General features: G+C 38.5%; 1 non-coding gene across 1 annotated transcript; it reads right to left on the bottom strand.

Moving 5' to 3' along the window:
• Positions 1–659: 659 nt before the first annotated feature.
• On the bottom strand, positions 660–734 carry Trnas-cga (transfer RNA serine (anticodon CGA)). The gene has a single exon. It is a non-coding gene; the product is annotated as a tRNA-Ser (tRNA).
• Positions 735–18,587: the final 17,853 nt, after the last annotated feature.

Genomic DNA, 18,587 nt, shown 5'->3' on the forward strand with positions numbered 1-18,587 from the left:
ATGACGTCAGGTTACAATGCCTTAAGAGTAATTCAAGTAAAATGGAAAAAAGTAGATATGGAATGATATGATTTTGTGAAATTCAGTACATTTTTTAGTAAATTTGTCCAACTGTTGTATCAGCTTTGCTAAAAAAATTGTCCAGAAAGTTAGTTAAAATAACACTTGATGCATGAATAACTAAGGGCAATAGAATAGCATGTAAAAACAAAAGGCTAATTTACATAAAGAGCACAACAAGTCAACACCCAACATTACATGGCTTCCATAAAAATATTTCAAAATGTTAAGAAAGATGATTAAAATCTTTTGAAATACGTGTATTATGACAGAAATTAATATTGCAGATAATATCTTTAAAACTGTATTGGATATTGTAAAATGCGAGACAGGCATCCAGCGACATGACTGACAATAATTCACAAATCATAAGATTTTTTTATAAACATTGTCTTGATGTAGTAGTAAAAACAGTATCAAGTAATACAATTAAAAAAGTAAGAGATACCTTAAAATTATCATTCCAACAAACTTTAAGAACCTAACAACTGAAAATAATAAAATTATAAAAGTTCTCAAAAATAAAATATCATGAATGAGATTTTCACTCTGCAGCGGAGTGTGTGCTGATATGAAACTTCCTGGCAGATTAAAACTGTGTGCCCGACCGAGACTCGAACTCGGGACCTTTGCCTCTCGAGGGCAAGTGCTCTACCGTCTGAGCTACCGAAGCACGACTCACGCCCGGTCCTCACAGCTTTACTTCTGCCAGTATCTCGTCTCCTACCTTCCAAACTTTGCAGAAGCTCTCCTGCGAACCTTGCAGAACTAGCACTCCTGAAAGAAAGGATATTGCGGAGACATGGCTTAGCCACAGCTTGGGGGATGTTTCCAGAATGAGATTTTCACTCTGCAGCGGAGTGTGCGCTGATATGAAACTTCCTGGTAGAGCACTTGCCTGCGAAATGCAAAGATCCCGAGTTCGAGTCTCGGTCGGGCACACAGATTTAATTTGCCAGGAAGTTTCATAAAATATCATATTGTATTGATGGCATTTCAAAGAGAACTGTTAAGATATCTTCTAAGTTAAAAAGATATATCGTTAGTGACATATATAATGTATCATTGGTATCGATAATTTTTCCAGACTCATTAAAATATTTTATTGTTGAAATTCTTGAGAAGAGAGAAGATAAGAAAGTATTAAATAATTATTATCCATTTTTCTTACTGGTGTCTTTCTCTAGATACGAGAAGATAAGAAAGTACTGAATAATTATTATCCATTTTTCATACAGATGTCTTTCTCTAGATATTTGAAAAAGTAATATACTCACAAGTAACTTCGCATTTAAGTAAAACAGTTTATTTGGACATCATAGTTTGGATTGTAGGAGGTTTGCTCGACAGAGAACGCATTTTATACATTCACTCAGCACATGTCACAAGTATTAAATAAAATATATCGTCAGTTAATATTTTTGTAATACTTTAAGGTGTTTGATTGTGTGGAACATGTTACTCTGTTAGAAAAATTGACCACACTGAGAAGAACTGCGCTGAATCACTCTTAGGAAACAGAATGTCAAAAGTAGTGCTGAATAATTCAAATGATGTCAGACAGAGACAATATCCCAGTGACTGGGGAGAGATCAAGTAGTCAGTCCCACAGGGCCAATTTTGGGTTCACTCCCATTCTTTATATATGTGTAAATTTCATTAAGCAGAACTGGTACCTTTGCAGATTGTTTGGTGTTATAATAAACCCTATTAGAGGGAAAAAAACAGAAGTGATTGTTACTGATTTTTCAAACAATTATTAAGTGGTTCTCTAAACATGAACTCTTCCAAAATTTTGAGAAAACACACTATATCCAGTTCAGTACAACAAATAGACTTACACAAACAACTGGCACAGCATATGAATGAGAATCAGTACAGAATATTGCAATTTTTTGGGCTCTACATGTCGATCAAAACCATAAGTGTAAGAAGCACGTTACTAGGCTGTTCGAACAGTTCAGCTACTCTTGCTCTTTGTGCAACTAGCAGTCTTGAAAAGAAACGAATCAGCTTCTCGACATACTCTGCGTATTTACACACAATTTACTTCATTGTTCAGGGGTAACGAAACTATCACTGACTTCTATACCAAAGTGTGATGAGGTGACAGAACCTCATTTATATGTTTGGTACACATGTACAGGACATACATATAAGGAGAACTTCACTTTACTGTCTTTATGGGACGTATTCCATGTAACTTGGTTTTATCCTCAACAAAGCAACATGTGATTTGAAGACTTGAAGAGAACTGTTATTACTTTACTGTATGACAATACCTCTGTAAAGGACATTCTTGTGCAAAAAGTTTGGCTCACCAGCTCTGAATGAGCAATTTAGCTCTAATGTTTCAGTAATAAATTTACCATTACGGATACGAAATTAATTATGTTTTGCGAAATACACCTTTATTTAGAGACAAGATATATGTGAACTCTGAAGGAACTATGCAGCAACTTGGAAACCATCTTTAAAGCTCTTATAACACAAGTATTGCAATAAATTTCATCTGTATCTACATCTATACTCCGCAAGCCACCTGATGGAGTTACTACTGATTAATCCCCTTTCGTGTCAAATCAAGAACGGTGTGTGGGAAGAATGATCGCCAGTAGGCCTCTGTGTTAGCCCTAATTGCTCGATTTTCTCGTCATGATCATTTCACGAAATGTATGTGGGAGGAAGTGCTATGTTGTCCGTTTCCTTCAGGTAAGCATCTCTCTAAACATCGATAGAAACCCTGTCTGTGGTGCACAACGCCTGTAGTTTAGCGCCTGCCACTGGAGTTTGTCGAGCATCTGCCCAACGCTCTCACACCGACAAAACGATCGTGTGGCAAAACGTCACGCTTCATTGGATCTTCTCTATCTCTTCTGTCAGTCTCCTCTAGCAGAGTTCCCAGACTGATGACCAATACTGGACAATCAATGGAACAAGCGCCATCTAAGCAGGTTCTTTCGTGTATGAGTTACATTTGCTTATGATTCTTCATATGAATCTCAGTCTCACATCTGCCTTCTTACTATTCGTTTCTTGTGGTCATTGCACTTAAGGTCTCTCTGGATAGATAAAACTAGACATTTTACTGTGGACACTTACTCAAAAAGCTGTGGAGTTACTTTAAGCCACGTTCAGTCATCACCAAGTTATTAGTGCGATTATAACGTTTAACTGAAACAACAATACTTGTTTCAGCTGTACCACAGTTAAAATTTAGCTAACTCTGACACAACTTAAAGAGCAACGCAAACATGCTTTGCCACAAATCTATGATCAGATACGACGTTTTAAATCATGTAAAGTTGCACAGAAAACTTCGACAAGCATGTCTTGTCGTAAAAGTTTGATCAAATACGATGTTTTGAATAATATTAATTTGTACAGAAGCGTTTACGGAATATGTGAGAAGGCAAAAGGATTCAGAGTTGGAGAGTGAATTTAAGAAGTGTTTTGAATGACTACTGTTATTCAGAATTTGCACAATGATACTTGATCACTACACACCTAAGCTCAATTAATTTTTAAAAGACTTTCTTGCCTTAATAGCCTGACAGACTGTACCACCTTTGTAGAGATTTGGTGGTTGGCAATTTGTTAAGTTCTTCACGTCTTAAAACTGGTGGAATCATATTTAGCGAACCTTGTTTCCAGTAGGAGCCACTGTTCTTGATATAACCATATCTCAAAATTCGACCTAAGATTACGAATGTAAAATTTTGTATTCTGTGACAAATAATCTTGTGAGATGATTTCCCATCATAAAGACCACAACTGATAAAATCACACTTCATTCAACACACTGTGCGGACTACTAATGCCACCTCTCTGAACGTGACACAGTTCCATGTCTATACACGTTGCTTTCCACTCCCCGCTTTTGTCCACCATCTCGCCACATGGCGCGCCAAAAAGGCATGTAAAAGCCGTACTTGATCCCCACCTCAGGTACATTACGTTCCAAAAATGTTTATGCATATTCTCCTTAAGAATATTACAGTCATATTTATTATATAGAAAATTCATTACAATCATTTTATTGTTATTAACAAATAGTTATTTATACACCTTCATTCAGGTGGTACTGGAGACCTGAAAGTTGTCACCAAATTTAGCATTTCTGTAACGAGTTTTGTTGTTATAACATAATTTAAATTTTATTTTGTAACTTGAGGCTGAGTTTAAGCAGTTAGTATACATATAATCCACATATCGTTGAACTCTTATAACAGTATAACTTAAAGGAAATATATTCATGTAGAACATAACTCAAGCGGAATAAACATTTCAATTTACAAATTAAATTTTTGTCAAAAGGCTAACATACAAATAAAATTATCTTCGAAATGCCTATGTACACACAAAATTTTTAAATGATTCAATTTTGAATAAGGTAACAGAAAGTGTAACATTTTATAGGGTCCCATTATTTCTCAGTTGGTATGTCAAATTTTAGTGCATCTATTTCTACTAATGTAGCATTTATATAAGCTCGAACTCACATACATGAAGTAAGTTACTCTTAATAAAAATTAAGTATACTTTGAAACTTTTCTAGAAGTCCATGCACCGTAGAGTGTCCCTTGTTCACAATACATTTTTTTTCCTATTTCTCATTTCTGGTTAGTGAAGAGAATCTTTGCTCACTATTCTGAACATTGGACACATCTCTACTTAGTGAATTGATTGTCACAAAGGTCATGTATTTTTTTCTTTTTTTCTTTTATGGCATTCTTTAAAGCACAGTGCATTAGATTTGATATACCACAAAGTTATATTGTCCCTTTTTGTTATAGGTTGTTGTTTCCTCTGAAACTTGAGGAAAATATGTTTATGTGTGTTCATTACATAGTTATAGATTTATACACACCAGTTTTTAAACATGTGAGGAATAAATTATCATTGTTCTATGTCCCTTTAATATGTACATCAATTCTACTAAGGTACCATTTTGTGTCATTTTGAGCTCTGGGTTCTTTTTTTCGTAGATCCACGATCTTTCTTACTTTGAGACACTTTCGAGTCATAGGAAACCCTATAACATGCATTTACTTGAGTTATATTTTAGTATTTTAAATGGCCCATTGAAAATACATTGAAATGCACTTATTTTAAAATGTACCAAATCATAATTCTGCAATTTTGGAAATTTCAAATCCTCATTACATTGACAAGTTACCATATCTCAGCATCTTGTCTTTAAGTAATTGTTTTTCCTCTATCGTACTTTCATTATGTGGAGGAAATTCAAGTAAATCTTCCACTAGACTTTTGATTATTCGTTTCTCAATATCTCTTCCAGAGTTAAACCTGTACTTTCACAGATTGATGCTTTCACAATTTTCTAAAAGTATGGCTTCTGCTCGCCCTATGATTGGTGTGCCTTCTAGATTGATGTACACATAATGAGAATGAAGAGTAAAAAAATTCATAGGTCTCTCAATAGTGGCAGTCGTAACAAAAGTGGGTGGTATCAATATCCCAGTACAGTATAAGCTAACAACCGACACTGTATGCACAAGGTTCGCATAACAGAGTTTTGAGGAAATAAATCTTTCGCAAAGGATACCGGCGGTCGTATGAAGATTTTTTCGGGAACAGTATGGGTTTGAAACCATAAAAAAATTGCCTACAGGCAAGCTGCAGCTGGTCATTTAGTAAATTCCCATCTTTACGTTCAAGGTATTTATAGACCTCTAATTCTTCCCAAAGGACTATCCTGCACCCTTTGATAAATTTGTGAAGAATAACTGTGTCTTCCAAACTTTTCGGAGTGTTGTTAGCAACCAGTAGACATTCAGCAAACGTTGAGTTACGTATGTTAGCTCCTTTCTTTCCTAACAGATGCTCTTTGTATCTTGTCCTCACAGCTCCGCCTGTTTGACCAATGTAATAGCATCGGCAGTTATTGCAGGTTAATTTATAAACACCTGAACTGGAGAACGAGTCACCATTACTTCCCACAGTGTGCAGAAGACTTCTCTGCAAAACTATTGTGTGTAAAGAAAGTTATACAGGGTGTGTCTAAAAGAATCATTCGATTTAAAAAAAAATAAAACTGTTAAGTTATTTGAGATATTTGCGTGAACAACGCTTTGTTGGAAAGAGCAAAACCTCTTCATTTACGAACTGAATGGGTCACTGCTACACTGGCATCTGGAAATGCGGGAATTTTTAAATCAAAGGTTTACTGGAGGATGGATCGGTCGCACTGGACCAAATAATTCAACCTTAAGCCAGTTTACTCGACGATATTAGGTTACGCCACTCGTTCCGTGGAATGAGTTGCACGCAAGTGGTTTCATATATGACTATAGACACGGCGACACCCGTATACACTTCAGTTTCGTCGTATTGTGGGTCCCTGAATCGTGTCTGAAATGAAAGTTTTGGCAGCTGCACGTCGCACGAGTTGTGATGGAGTTAAAGCTTGTTATGTGGAATCGCTGCCTAAGAAAGAAATAAGAAACGTGTTTCGATTCGTGACTGGATGAAGAAAAGACGTCAGATCCGTTGCTCAGCAACCTTGCTGAAATAATTTATAACGGAAGATCCAAGAAGTTCTTTTAATTATCTTAGAATGTCACCAGAACAGTTCACGTTTCTTCTAAATAGAGTTAATTATGCGATAAGGAATATAGGTACTGTAATGCATGAAGCACTGTCGCCAGAGCTGATGTTACACATCATATTGCGTGCATTGCAATCGAGAACGCTCGGCATGCTATAATGATATAAGATGCGGTTTTAGTTGGTGATGACGCTTTTTCATTAACATCGACAATTATTAACATTAACGGTAATAATTATTAACATTAACAGCAATAATTATTCAAATCATGCCGCATTAAGATGAGAATGGTTTGCAAACTACTCTCCAGAAGATAGATCTGAAGTGTCAATATTTCAAAATTCTAACATATGTGAATGGGGAACACTGTAGCGATGTTTTAAATAGATGAATATTGAATAAATAATGCAGCTTCTTGAATTTGTATATTCAACAGTATTGCTTAACAAAGAGTTGGCCAAATCGAACGATGGGATTTCAATCTTGTAGACGAGAGCATTTCCACAGCTAGAACTACATTCGCTTACATTTTTCTTAATTCAGTTGTATATGCGCTCTAACTCACATATTGTCAAACCATCTGTGTTATGATCGCACATGACGGTCTCAGCGGCAGCAATCTGTTGATCATTTTTGTAATTAGCATCACTGAAATCCCACAAACACCTATGCAATGCATAGATATCCAAAAAGCGAAGTTCATTCTCCGGTCCACACTTCATATTTCAGCTTGTCTATCCTCTACGAAAACACATAACCTCAAAAACTCATGCAAGTAGTGGCGCCAAAGTAGGAACACGCCGAAAGTGTTTAGTTTTACCAACGAGTAGCGAAAACGCTCGGCTGGCATGCGCAGTGGCCGGTAGCGCAGTTGCCTGCAACTTAGTGTCGTCGTGTAAACTAGGCTATACATTACTGGCTTTCAAGGTCACCTGACCTGACTGTTTGCGATTATTTATTGTGGGAGTTCTTTACCAACAACAATGAATCAACTTAGACATCACAGAACAGCAGCTGTGACTCAAGACATGGTCGCTGCAGTGTGGGAACAATTTCAATACCGCATTGATATATGCCGTGCATCTGAAGGGGGGCATATTGAGCACCTATGAAAAGGCACGAAAAGAAAACTTTTTGAGTTTCCCGTTCATCAAAACAGGAAATTCATTGTATATGTGTATTAGTTTCAGAAATATAGACATGCCAAATCGGATGATTCTTTTTAATAGATCCCGTATTTCCTCATTAGAAGACGTTTAATCCTATTACAAACATTTCCTAAAACGGGAATGCATAAGATGCCGTTGCACAAGGTTATTTGGAAGCCACCATTTACTGCAACTGGTTTGCTGTTATTTAAACGCCTTAAGAGTTATAGCACAAAAATTTGAGAGGCATTTCTTTTCAGCACACCCGCTACGGTCGCAGGTTCGAATCCTGCCTCGGGCATGGACGTGTGATGTCCTTAGGTTAGCTAGGTTTAACTAGTTCTAAGTTCTAGGGGACTGATAACCTCAGAAGTTGAGTCCCATAGTGCTCCGAGCCATTTGAACCATTTTTCAGCACACCCTTGTATTCCAGATGCCTGTTCAAAAAATGGTTCAAATGGCTCTGAGCACTATGGGACTTAACAGCTGTGGTCATCAGTCTCCTAGAACTTAGAAATACTTAAACCTAACTAACCTAAGGACATCACACACATCCGTGCCCGAGGCAGGATTCGAACCTGCAACCGTAGCAGCCAGATGCCTGTATTCCGATGGTTGTTATGTTATAGTTTCGCTTTTGAAACTGGTATTGCTTCCGCCTAACCGATGACCTAATCTTTCGCGCCCGGCAGTTAGCTTTGCTCGTCGTCCCACGCTCTATTGTTCCTAGAATTGCCACGATCACGGTTGGCAGAATTACCTTTACTGTGGCATCTCATCATCTTGAATAGGGGTCCGTTTCAGCCAACTGTCTCAGGTACATTATTGATTCAGATGTTTCTTGGTCACGTGTATCACTCCAACATTATTCATTATCCGCTTTTTATAAGAATTCGTCGAAAGTCTTGTATTTGCTTTCGATGTTCCTTTTTGCGCCAAAAAAAAAAAAAGAAAAAAAAGAGGTTCAAATTGCTCTGAGCACTATGGGACTTAACATTCGACATCATCAGTCCCCCTAGAACTTAGAACTACTTAAACGTAACTAACGTAAGGAGATTACACAGATCCATGCCCGAGGCAGGATTCGAACCTGCGACCGCCGCAGTAGCCCGCTTCCAGAATGAAGCGCCTGGAACCGCTCGGCCCCAGCGGCCGGCACTGTTTGTGTCCTCTGCAGTTGTTTCTCATAACTATCACATTACATCTGACTCAGAACATCTGTCTCTGAGATGATCCAGTCTTAGAACAATCCTTCAGAGCAATCTTTCATGCAACCTCTTACACGATCAGACATTTTGCAATTACTTATTCGTGTCACAATTATCTTGTTTTTGGGTCAAACAGAATCCTTCGTAAAACACATTTTTGAATTCAGAGAATTTCTTCTACGTCATACCTAAATTCAAGCCTTATGATTTTGCGTTACTAGCCATAGCATTAATCGCTATGTTGATTTTTATTGGTCAGTCACATCTTTTGGTAAGACTCGTTCACACTCCTTATGAAGTCCAACGGGTGCCATCATAGTTACTTCGTTTGAGGATCGTACCTTCCCTCCATACTTAGGAGATCGGACTGGAGTACAACTAGTGATACACCACTCGTCCTGCTCGGTAGCGTAGACACAGTGACTCAACATCGTTACATGAAACTACGACAGTACCTCCACTATTTCGAACATTCGTGAAATTATTTTCGACTGCCACTATCTCTTTAGGCGGCCCGTGTGGCGGAGCGGTTCTAGGCGCTTCAGTCTGGAACCACGCGATCGCTACGGTCGCAGGTTCGAATCCTGCCTCGGGCATGGATGTGTGTGAAGTCCTTATGTTAGTTAGATTCAAGTAGCTCTAAGTTCTAGGGCACTGATGACATCAGATGTTAAGTCCCATAATGCCCAGAGCCGTTTGACCCATTTGAACTATCTCTTTATTTGTTTCGTGTGTAATTTCCGTTTTCAGTACAGGGACAATTTCCTGTATCCTAAGGTCGAACATTGGTTCCACACTATTTTCATTTTTCCGTATCTCGGAACTGATCCTCCTATTGATACTAGTTACTTGATTTTCAAATTCAGCCACGTCTTATGGGATCTATAGACTGACTAAGTTCAGCGATATACTGAGTTCAGTAATTCTTTGATTTTGTATGTTTAAAATAAATAATAACTTTTCCATCTTTCTTGAAAGATTTACATGTAACTCAGTATCATTTTCCCACATTACTGCTTTCCGTTTTCATATAAGTCTCAAGTTTATTATTGTTTTCTTTTATCTGAGTTTCCAATTTTTCCAGTTAAGATTTCAATAATTCCTTTTCTTGCTGCTTTCAGTTTCCATCAAAGTAGTAAGATTCATATGTGGCACACCCATACTATTATTCAAATCTGTCATGTTACAAGCGATGCTTTTTTAACAATTCTCTTACATCAGAATCGGGAGGTTGTTGTTCTATTTCCAACAATCGATCCTGTTATGCATTTTCCTCTTAATGGATTACTTTTTAGTCGTTCGTTTAATCTGAAGCATAGTTGATCTACTTAAAGTATTTGAAGTACCCTTCTGGTAGACTGGGATTGAATGACATATTATAACGTTCTCTTTCTTATCTCACTAACCGTCTAACACAGTCTACAACAAGCTGACGTACTGTTCTAAACTGTTTTCTGCCTGCTGGTTTACAGATTGTCGTTATAAACCTTGCCAATTATGGTATGTCTCTTTCACACAGTTATTATGTATATCCACGAGAACAGTCCTAACGTCCTGTGTTGCGGTGACACGTTCAACCGAACGCGCTCATTTCCCATGTGACCTGTCGCGTAAATTATTACAGAAGTAACTGCGTCGAAGCGAACCCATAAATTTTTGGTCGTTAGGGGTACACTTTTAAACCTCGAAAATGACGTGGGTCCTTTATGTTAGCTGCTTTTACGTACAGCAGTGTTTAAATACTGTACAGATTCAAACTGTTAACGTCTGGAAACCACAGCCAAGCTTACTGGCTGTTGGTTGGAAATCGGGAGCTGGACCACTCGTTTCTGTGTCGGGGCGACCTGTGGCTTGTCTGTGGGAGGGCGGTCACAAAAAGTTTCCGTTCATGACACACACTGTTTCCAGAAACGCCAACTGTTTTGTTGACTCAATAGAGCTCTGGTGTTTGTTCTGCACTTTACAAACACTTTGCTGAATGTATTTCAAATACTTTTAACCCGGCGTTGCCCATGCTTGGTATCTAACGTTAGTACACGCAGCTGGTATCACACACCATTAGTTTCCACTGCTTTTAAGTTTCATTGTGATATATATTATCGAGGTAAGTGTTAGTAAGTGGTGTAGTATAATTTTTCAATACATAAATACATATATTTAAAAGGAAAAACGTATATTGTGGCCAAAACCATTTCCGCAAAATGGAGATAGATAGCGAGCTGCTACCAAAATAATGCATGTGTTCGATGGGGTATTTTGTCAATAGGGTCTTGGCACACAAAAACAGACTGATGAAGGTAACTGCATTCTTTACAGTATTTAAAAACATAACTTTCTTTCTCTGATTTTGCTTTTGCAGTACACACACCGCACTCTTGAGCTCCCAGTTGATCGCACTTCAGAGATTTCCTCACTACAAAGCTCTCCAGCTTTCTCAGTAACCGTTTGTGGCGAAGTTTTCGTCATTGCCCTCGGCTGAAGACGGTCTTGCAGAAGCGCAAAAGAAGAATTTTCTTGTTCTCAGTCATTCTTTCTCATTTATGGTGAAAATAATAGTGGCATTTAGCGCAGCTATGTTCCTGATGCTACAAAATACAACTATTTGCCATCTTCTTGTGATTTATAGCTACATTATCCGTGATACTCACTCCGTCTACCACGTAAACTTCTCCCTTAGTAAGTTTATAGACTGTCATAATCCCTGGTTTTCTATCGTAGCGTATATTTTCATCAATACTTCCTTGTAATACATCGTAGACAGCAGTAATACCACTCTATTTCTTTACGGCACGTAAATGACGAAGGTGCAGTTTTCCTAAAAGCCAAACATAGATGACTTTTTCTGTAGGTTTGTAGTGTTAGTAAATCCCATGCCGCATCAAACAAATCAGAGACTGATGACACAAAAAAAAAAAAAGTCCGAGGGGACGTCTCTTCTTCTTTCTTACAGTACCAACGATGGTCGTCTTCTGTGTCATGAGTGCATTTGCAAGCTCGTAACTTGTGAAATATTTGTCAGCAGTTACGTTATGCCCTGTTTTCTTGATAGGTTGGCAAAGTCTCCTGTTGTACAGCTTGCATGGGTCTTCAGGCTGTTGCGCAACATACACCTTCCTGTTGAATGTGTAGGACATTGTGGCATCCACTGCTGCAGAAATCTTTGTTTCATATTTGTTCCGCTTATTTGGTATGTACTGGCGGCATCAATGTCTTCCTCGGAATGCTTCTAGTTTTTTATCAACTGTCACCTACCCAGTAACTGTATAAGTTTTCTGAAAGCTTTTGCCATTTAGGTTGAAAACCTGTCCTGTCGCCACGTATTTGTTTTCGCCCTCTAATGTCTTGTTTCTTTATCGTCGAATCTGAGGCACCGAAAGAAGAAAACGGGATTTTTCCATGCCCCTGGTGAAACGAAATATTTTAGGTCCTGTGCCATCTGTTCGCATAAGTCTTGTAGACATACTCGATGAGAACGTATTACACCAGTGTAGCACAATAACCCCAATAATGTCTTCGTTTCACCTTTATTAGTTCCTCCCTCCCTAGAAAAGTTCCCCCTGGATACTTTAGATGTACCTGTTAGTACTGTTAACAAGTAAGTCCATAATCTGTTCACCAGGAAACCATTTCCAGAACTGTGGAGGATTTATAGTGTTTCTTGCAGCACTTATCACACCTGGTAAAGGAGTTACGAAGTTATGAGAATGTGTGCGCTAGTTCACTGCCGGAGCTTGTGATTTCCATATTGTTCCATCTCTACGGACAAACACTTCACTGTCTCCACCACAATCTCTGTCCCCTGTTGCATCATCCGATGCTTCTTGTTCAGTACCGGAGTCATTTGTACATTCTGAACCCTGGCTTTCTTCAAAATCAAACTCCTGATTTTCTAAAAAATCAGCTCCACTTTCAACTATCACCTCTTCAATTAGCTGCCTCATTCTCTCCCCTTCTGCCTGGTAAAAGAAAAAAAAAAAAAGGTTCGGCTGCAATACATACAAGGTACTAAAGTAATGTAGCAAGCAAGACAAAATCTCTTCTAAAAACAAAGCCAATAATGTATACATGCGCGCAAGTGAATAACCTAAGCAGAGCTAGCAATAAACTAGCACCAGTGAACACAACTGGTCCATGATACCCTATTACTGTTCATAGAAAGACAATCAGAAGCGCTAATGTTGAAATACTAGGTTAAACATACCAAACGACTCATATTATGTTCATTTAACTGAGGCGATAGGTTCTTGGAAGCATCTGTCAGACGTTGTATTAATGTGAAAATATTCTACTTGGTCTCACAGACTAGCTTACCCCATTGTACCTAGGCGTTAATGGCTTCTGACCATGCGTAATCTAAGTGCAAATTTTTCATTGTTAAGGCCATTAAAAACTTTTCTATATGCTTTAGCAAATAGCATTGAGGCTAAAGGGCCGGATTTATAAGTATGGAACATACATAAACAACACATGAATGAATGGTACTTCACCGCCGGCCTGAGGTGTATTCCTTACAACTTGGTTTTATCCTCATCACAGCAGCATGTAGTTCAAAAAGTCTCTAAGAAATCAAGTATTACATTTCCATATGACAGTATCTTAGTAAAGAATGTTATTTTGCGAAGATTTTGGTAGAAAACTCTGAAGTAGCAATTTAGCTTCAAAGCCTCGGAATAAAATTCCCGTTGCAGGGATGAAGTTCATTATCTTTCGCCAAATGAACTTCTACATAGAGACAAGATCGATGCAAGCTGTGAATGTGCTATGTATCACAATGGCTATCATCTTAAAGTTTTTAATTACATAATTACTGAAATTCATTACTTAAACATTATAAGTTGTCTTTGAAGCAAATCGAATCATGAGCAAGTTTACAATGTAACCATAATGATTAATTGAATCAATAATAGCTGTTTAAGCTGTAACAACGTTACCTATAAAATACGACAAACGAGCTTTATCATAAAACTTTCAGTAGATACGTTGTTTCTAATCGTACAAATTTCGACAGTCACTTTTACGAAATATATGACCACGAAACAGGATTCAGTACGTGACATCTGAGAAGTGAATTTAAAAACGTTTTTGAGTATCTACTAGTATTCAAAAGCTGCACCATAACACTTATGGTATTCACTACATATCTAAGCACAAATAACTTTACAAAAACATCCATGTTTAAATTGCTGAAAGGGTTGTAGTAGTGTTGTAGAGCTTTTTTGGTTGATGGTTTGTTAAGCTCCTCATGTGTCAGAACTGTGGAATAATACTAGCGAATCATTTTTCCAGCAGGAGCCCCGATCTTACCTTACTGTATTCTCCGATCCATATTTATGAGAGACGACTCTGCACCTTAAATACCACAATCAAATCAAATCTTAATTCAATGAACAGAGTACTGGCACTGTTTATTTCACCTCTCCGAACATGAAACACTTCGACGTCTGCACACAGTGTTGACCTAGCTTGGACTCCCCGCCTTTTCTTCACCTGCTTGCCACAAGGCGCTCTAAAGTCTTAGAAATAAACGTATTTAAAATCCGTAGTAGTGCCCGCCTCGCGTATGTTCGCTCTAGAAATGTTAATACATGTGCGTTGTCTCTAACAATGTTAAAGTGGTATTTACTACACTAAACGCTTATGATATTCATCTTATAATTATTATCGATTAGTTATTTACGCACATTCATTCAGGAAATAATAGCGAAGTGAAAGTTGTCCATTAAATCGATATTTCTGTATCGACTATCCCTAATAGTGAATTTCTGATCTGCGCCTTTTTTAAATCATCAGTCTTCTATTTGGTTTGATGCATCCCCCCATGAATTCCATTCTGTGCCAACTTTTTCATCTCAGAATAGCACTTGCAGCCTATATCCTCAGTTATTTGCTGGGTGTATCCCATTATCTGCTTTCCTCTACATTTACTACCCTCTACAGCTTTCTCTAGTACGAACAATTTACTCCCTCATGTCTCAACAGATGTCCTATCACGCTATCCCTTTTTATTGTCAGTGTTTTCCCATATTTCTTTCCTCGACGAATCTGCAGAGAAGCTTCTCATTCCTTACCATATCAGTCCGCCTGATTTTCAACAGTCTTCTGTAGCACCACATGCCAAATGCCTCTTTTCTCTTCTGTTCCGGTTTTCCCACAGTCCACGTCTCAATGCTGTACAATGCTGCACTTCAAACGTACATTCTCAGAAATTTCTTCCTCAAATTAAAACATATGTTTGATACTAGTAGCCTTCTCATGCCCTTTTTACAGTCGTAATCTGTTTCTTATGTCCTCCTGGCTCCGTCTATCATCGGTTATTTTGCTGCATAAGTAGCAGGATTTCTTAACTTCATCTGCTTCATGAACACCAATTATGATGTTAATTTTCTTGCTGTTCTTATTTCTGTAACTTCTCATTACTTTCGTCGTTTTTCGATTTAGTCTCAGTCCATAATCTATACTCATTAGACTGTTCGTTCCATTAAACAGAAACATCAATTATTCTTCACAATGTCATCAGGTAATTTTAACACTGATATCCGTTCACCTTGAATTTTACTCTCACGCTTGAAACTTATACTCCCGTCATAGATTCTTCGATTTATAGACTGAACAGCAGGGGCGGAAGACCGCATCCGTCTCTTAGACCGTTTTTTATACTTTGTGTTTCGTTCTTGGTCTTCCATTCTTACGGTTCCCTCTTGGTTCTTGCACATAAAGTATTATATATTATACGTCTTTCCTTGTAGATTATCCCTATTTTTCTCATAATTTCGAACATCTTGCTTCATTTTACATTGTCGAACCCTTTTGATAGGTCGACAGATGCCATGAACGTGTATTGATTTTTCTTCAGTCTTCTTTCCATTATCAACCTTAACGCCAGAACTACCTCTCTCGTGTCTTTACCACGAGCCACACTGATGATCATCCAATAGATCCTCAATTTTCTTTTCTACTCTTCTGCATATTATTCTTGTCAGCCATTTCCATTTATGAGCACTTTAGCTGACAGTGCGATAATTCTCGCTCTTTTAGGCTGTTGCAAGCTTGGGAATTGTGTGGATGGTGTTTTTCAGAAAGTCAGCTGTTATATCGCCAGCCCCATAGATTATATACACCAACGTGGATAATCATTTCCTGCAAATTGTCCCAATGATTTTACGAATTCCGATGGAATGTTATACAATCCTTCTGCTTTAATTCATTGTAGGCCTTCGAAAGATCTTCTTCTGATTCTAATACTGGATCCCCAACACTTGCCTGTCGACTGCTGTTTCTTCTTCTATCAAGTCGTCAATTAAGTCCTACTCCTTATTACGGCCCTCAGTGTACTCTCTCCACCTATCCGTTCTCCCCTTTGCACTTACCAGTAGAATAGCAAGCCGCAGCTTCCTTTAATCACAAATATGCTTCAGAGTACCACCGGAATAAAATAAAAACAGTGAGTAGTGGAGGGAATATGAATGAAAATAGTGGCGTATTTAAGTTTACATAATAATGAAAAGTTTTATTAAAACTCTAGTAAGCAGCTGATAAATCTTACACAAAAACGACAAACACAAATCAGGTAAGGGGTAGTGTTTGATAAGCAAAGCATGCATTGGAGAGGAAGCCCTACAAATTCTCCCGTGAATTTATTCCTTTTACAGCGCAATTTGACTATGTTTACATCACTGTGAAGCCCAGCTCCATTCAGATGGAGTCAACTATAATCAACTATATTACAAACTGTGGTTCATTAGACAAGAGGGTACTGTGAATAGCATTTAACTACCGTACGCCGAGCAGCAGTACTTCGCTCTTTCACCTTGATTCAAAGCGGCAGCAAGAAACGACGCGCCGCGGATGAGGAGCGGTCGTTGCGGCAGCTGTAATGTTCTGACGCGTCCACGAAAATATGAGAACTACGCGGTCTGGCGTTCTGATTTCAGAACGCCGTTAACTTCTCTTTCGAAGCCCTCAAATCCCGGCAGATTTCGATGTGAGGTGCACCCGTTCGCTGGTCTGGCCAAACCAAGTTGACTCGCAGCTTCCTTTAATCTCAAATATGCTTCAGAGTACCACCGCCATAAAATAAAAACAGTTAATAGTAGAGGGATTTGTCAAATATCAGACAGCCGTCTCAGGACGAATAAGTTATACCCTCGTGATACACAATACGTTCTAGGTGATATGCTATTCCAGTAGCGGTACAGCTGGAAACTGCCACTGGCTCTTAGTCCACGAAAACGTACAGACTATAAGTCTCAACCACTAAGGAAAAACATGTAGTTCTTCTCCAGCGGAGGAACAGAAGACGAAGACCTCGAAGAAATACCAACTTCCACGAAACCTCAGTACGGGAGCCGAATTAGCAGAATAAAACCGCCCCCACAGTGCAGAAACCAATCGAATTATGTACTTACGTTGACTGTTCTGTTAGCCTGGTATCCACACACAGCTTGGGAAGCAAGCATCTACTTTACACATTCTGAGCGGAGCCAATTAATGACTCAGAATCTCTCTTCTCCGAAAAAAGAAGAATTTAGAATAGCAAGGCGTCGTTCTCACGGTAAGCATGACAATGTTTTGGCAAAAAATATCTACCTAGACGGGACAACAGTCTCTCTTTTCTGGGCCGATCATATCCATAATGGGAGGGTTACAGTCCTACCTCGACACTTACACAGCTGGGTTTACTTACTTTTTCAGGAGAAAGAGGCACACTGGTCACTGTGGAAATCTCTACGAATGCCACAGGTAATTCAATGCCACCTATGTTTATTTTTACTCCCTCTGTTGATGGGTCATGCACCATTTGAGGCCCCCGTTCATTTCTACGTCACAGGGTAGATTAAGAAGGAAAACGTTCTTTAAGAGCTCGACAAGTGTGTTGAATTTTCCACTCCAATATCAGAAAAGAAATATTATTGGTCCTAGTTAGCTATGCAGCTCATACCAAAAACCTTTGCTGATTTGTCGTGGTGTGCTCCTCCCCAATGCATCCATTGGTCGTTTCTTTCATGTATCCTTTCCCCACTTACTACAAGCAAGAGCTCAAGAACAAAGTGGATGACTACCCACTATGGGAGACAGGTAGGATTTTATCAAGTGGCATCTCATAACCCATGGCAGCTGTGATGAAAACAACCATCAACAGTTTCGAAAGATCTGGAATTCTCCCGTTCAAGATATATGCTATTCCATAGCATTTATATGCTCCTGCGGAAAAAACAGCGACTGCAGCAACGGAAGTGTATACGGAGGCAGGCAGGTCTGGTGATCAACTTTAAACATCCTCATATCTCCCATCATCACCAACAGGTAGATGTGTTAATTCTACATCAGGTCCCATAGGGAAGAAAGAACTGACAAACGCATGGAAAAAGAAAGAGAGGGGAAACGATGATTCTTACAGCAACGCCTTATAAAACAGAACTTGAACAAGAGGAGACTCTCAAGATGAAGAAAGCTTAGATAAGAAGAAAATTTTTAGAGTCATCAGTTACATCTATACTTAAAGAACGTAAAAAAACGGGAAGGAAATGGAACAAGAGAATAGTTCTTCATCTGGAGTTGAAGGAGATTCTGGTGAAGCTTGTCTATTTTTAATGTATTCTG

This window comes from Schistocerca cancellata, chromosome 2, assembly GCF_023864275.1.
Source record: "Schistocerca cancellata isolate TAMUIC-IGC-003103 chromosome 2, iqSchCanc2.1, whole genome shotgun sequence".
NCBI lineage: Eukaryota > Metazoa > Arthropoda > Insecta > Orthoptera > Acrididae > Schistocerca > Schistocerca cancellata.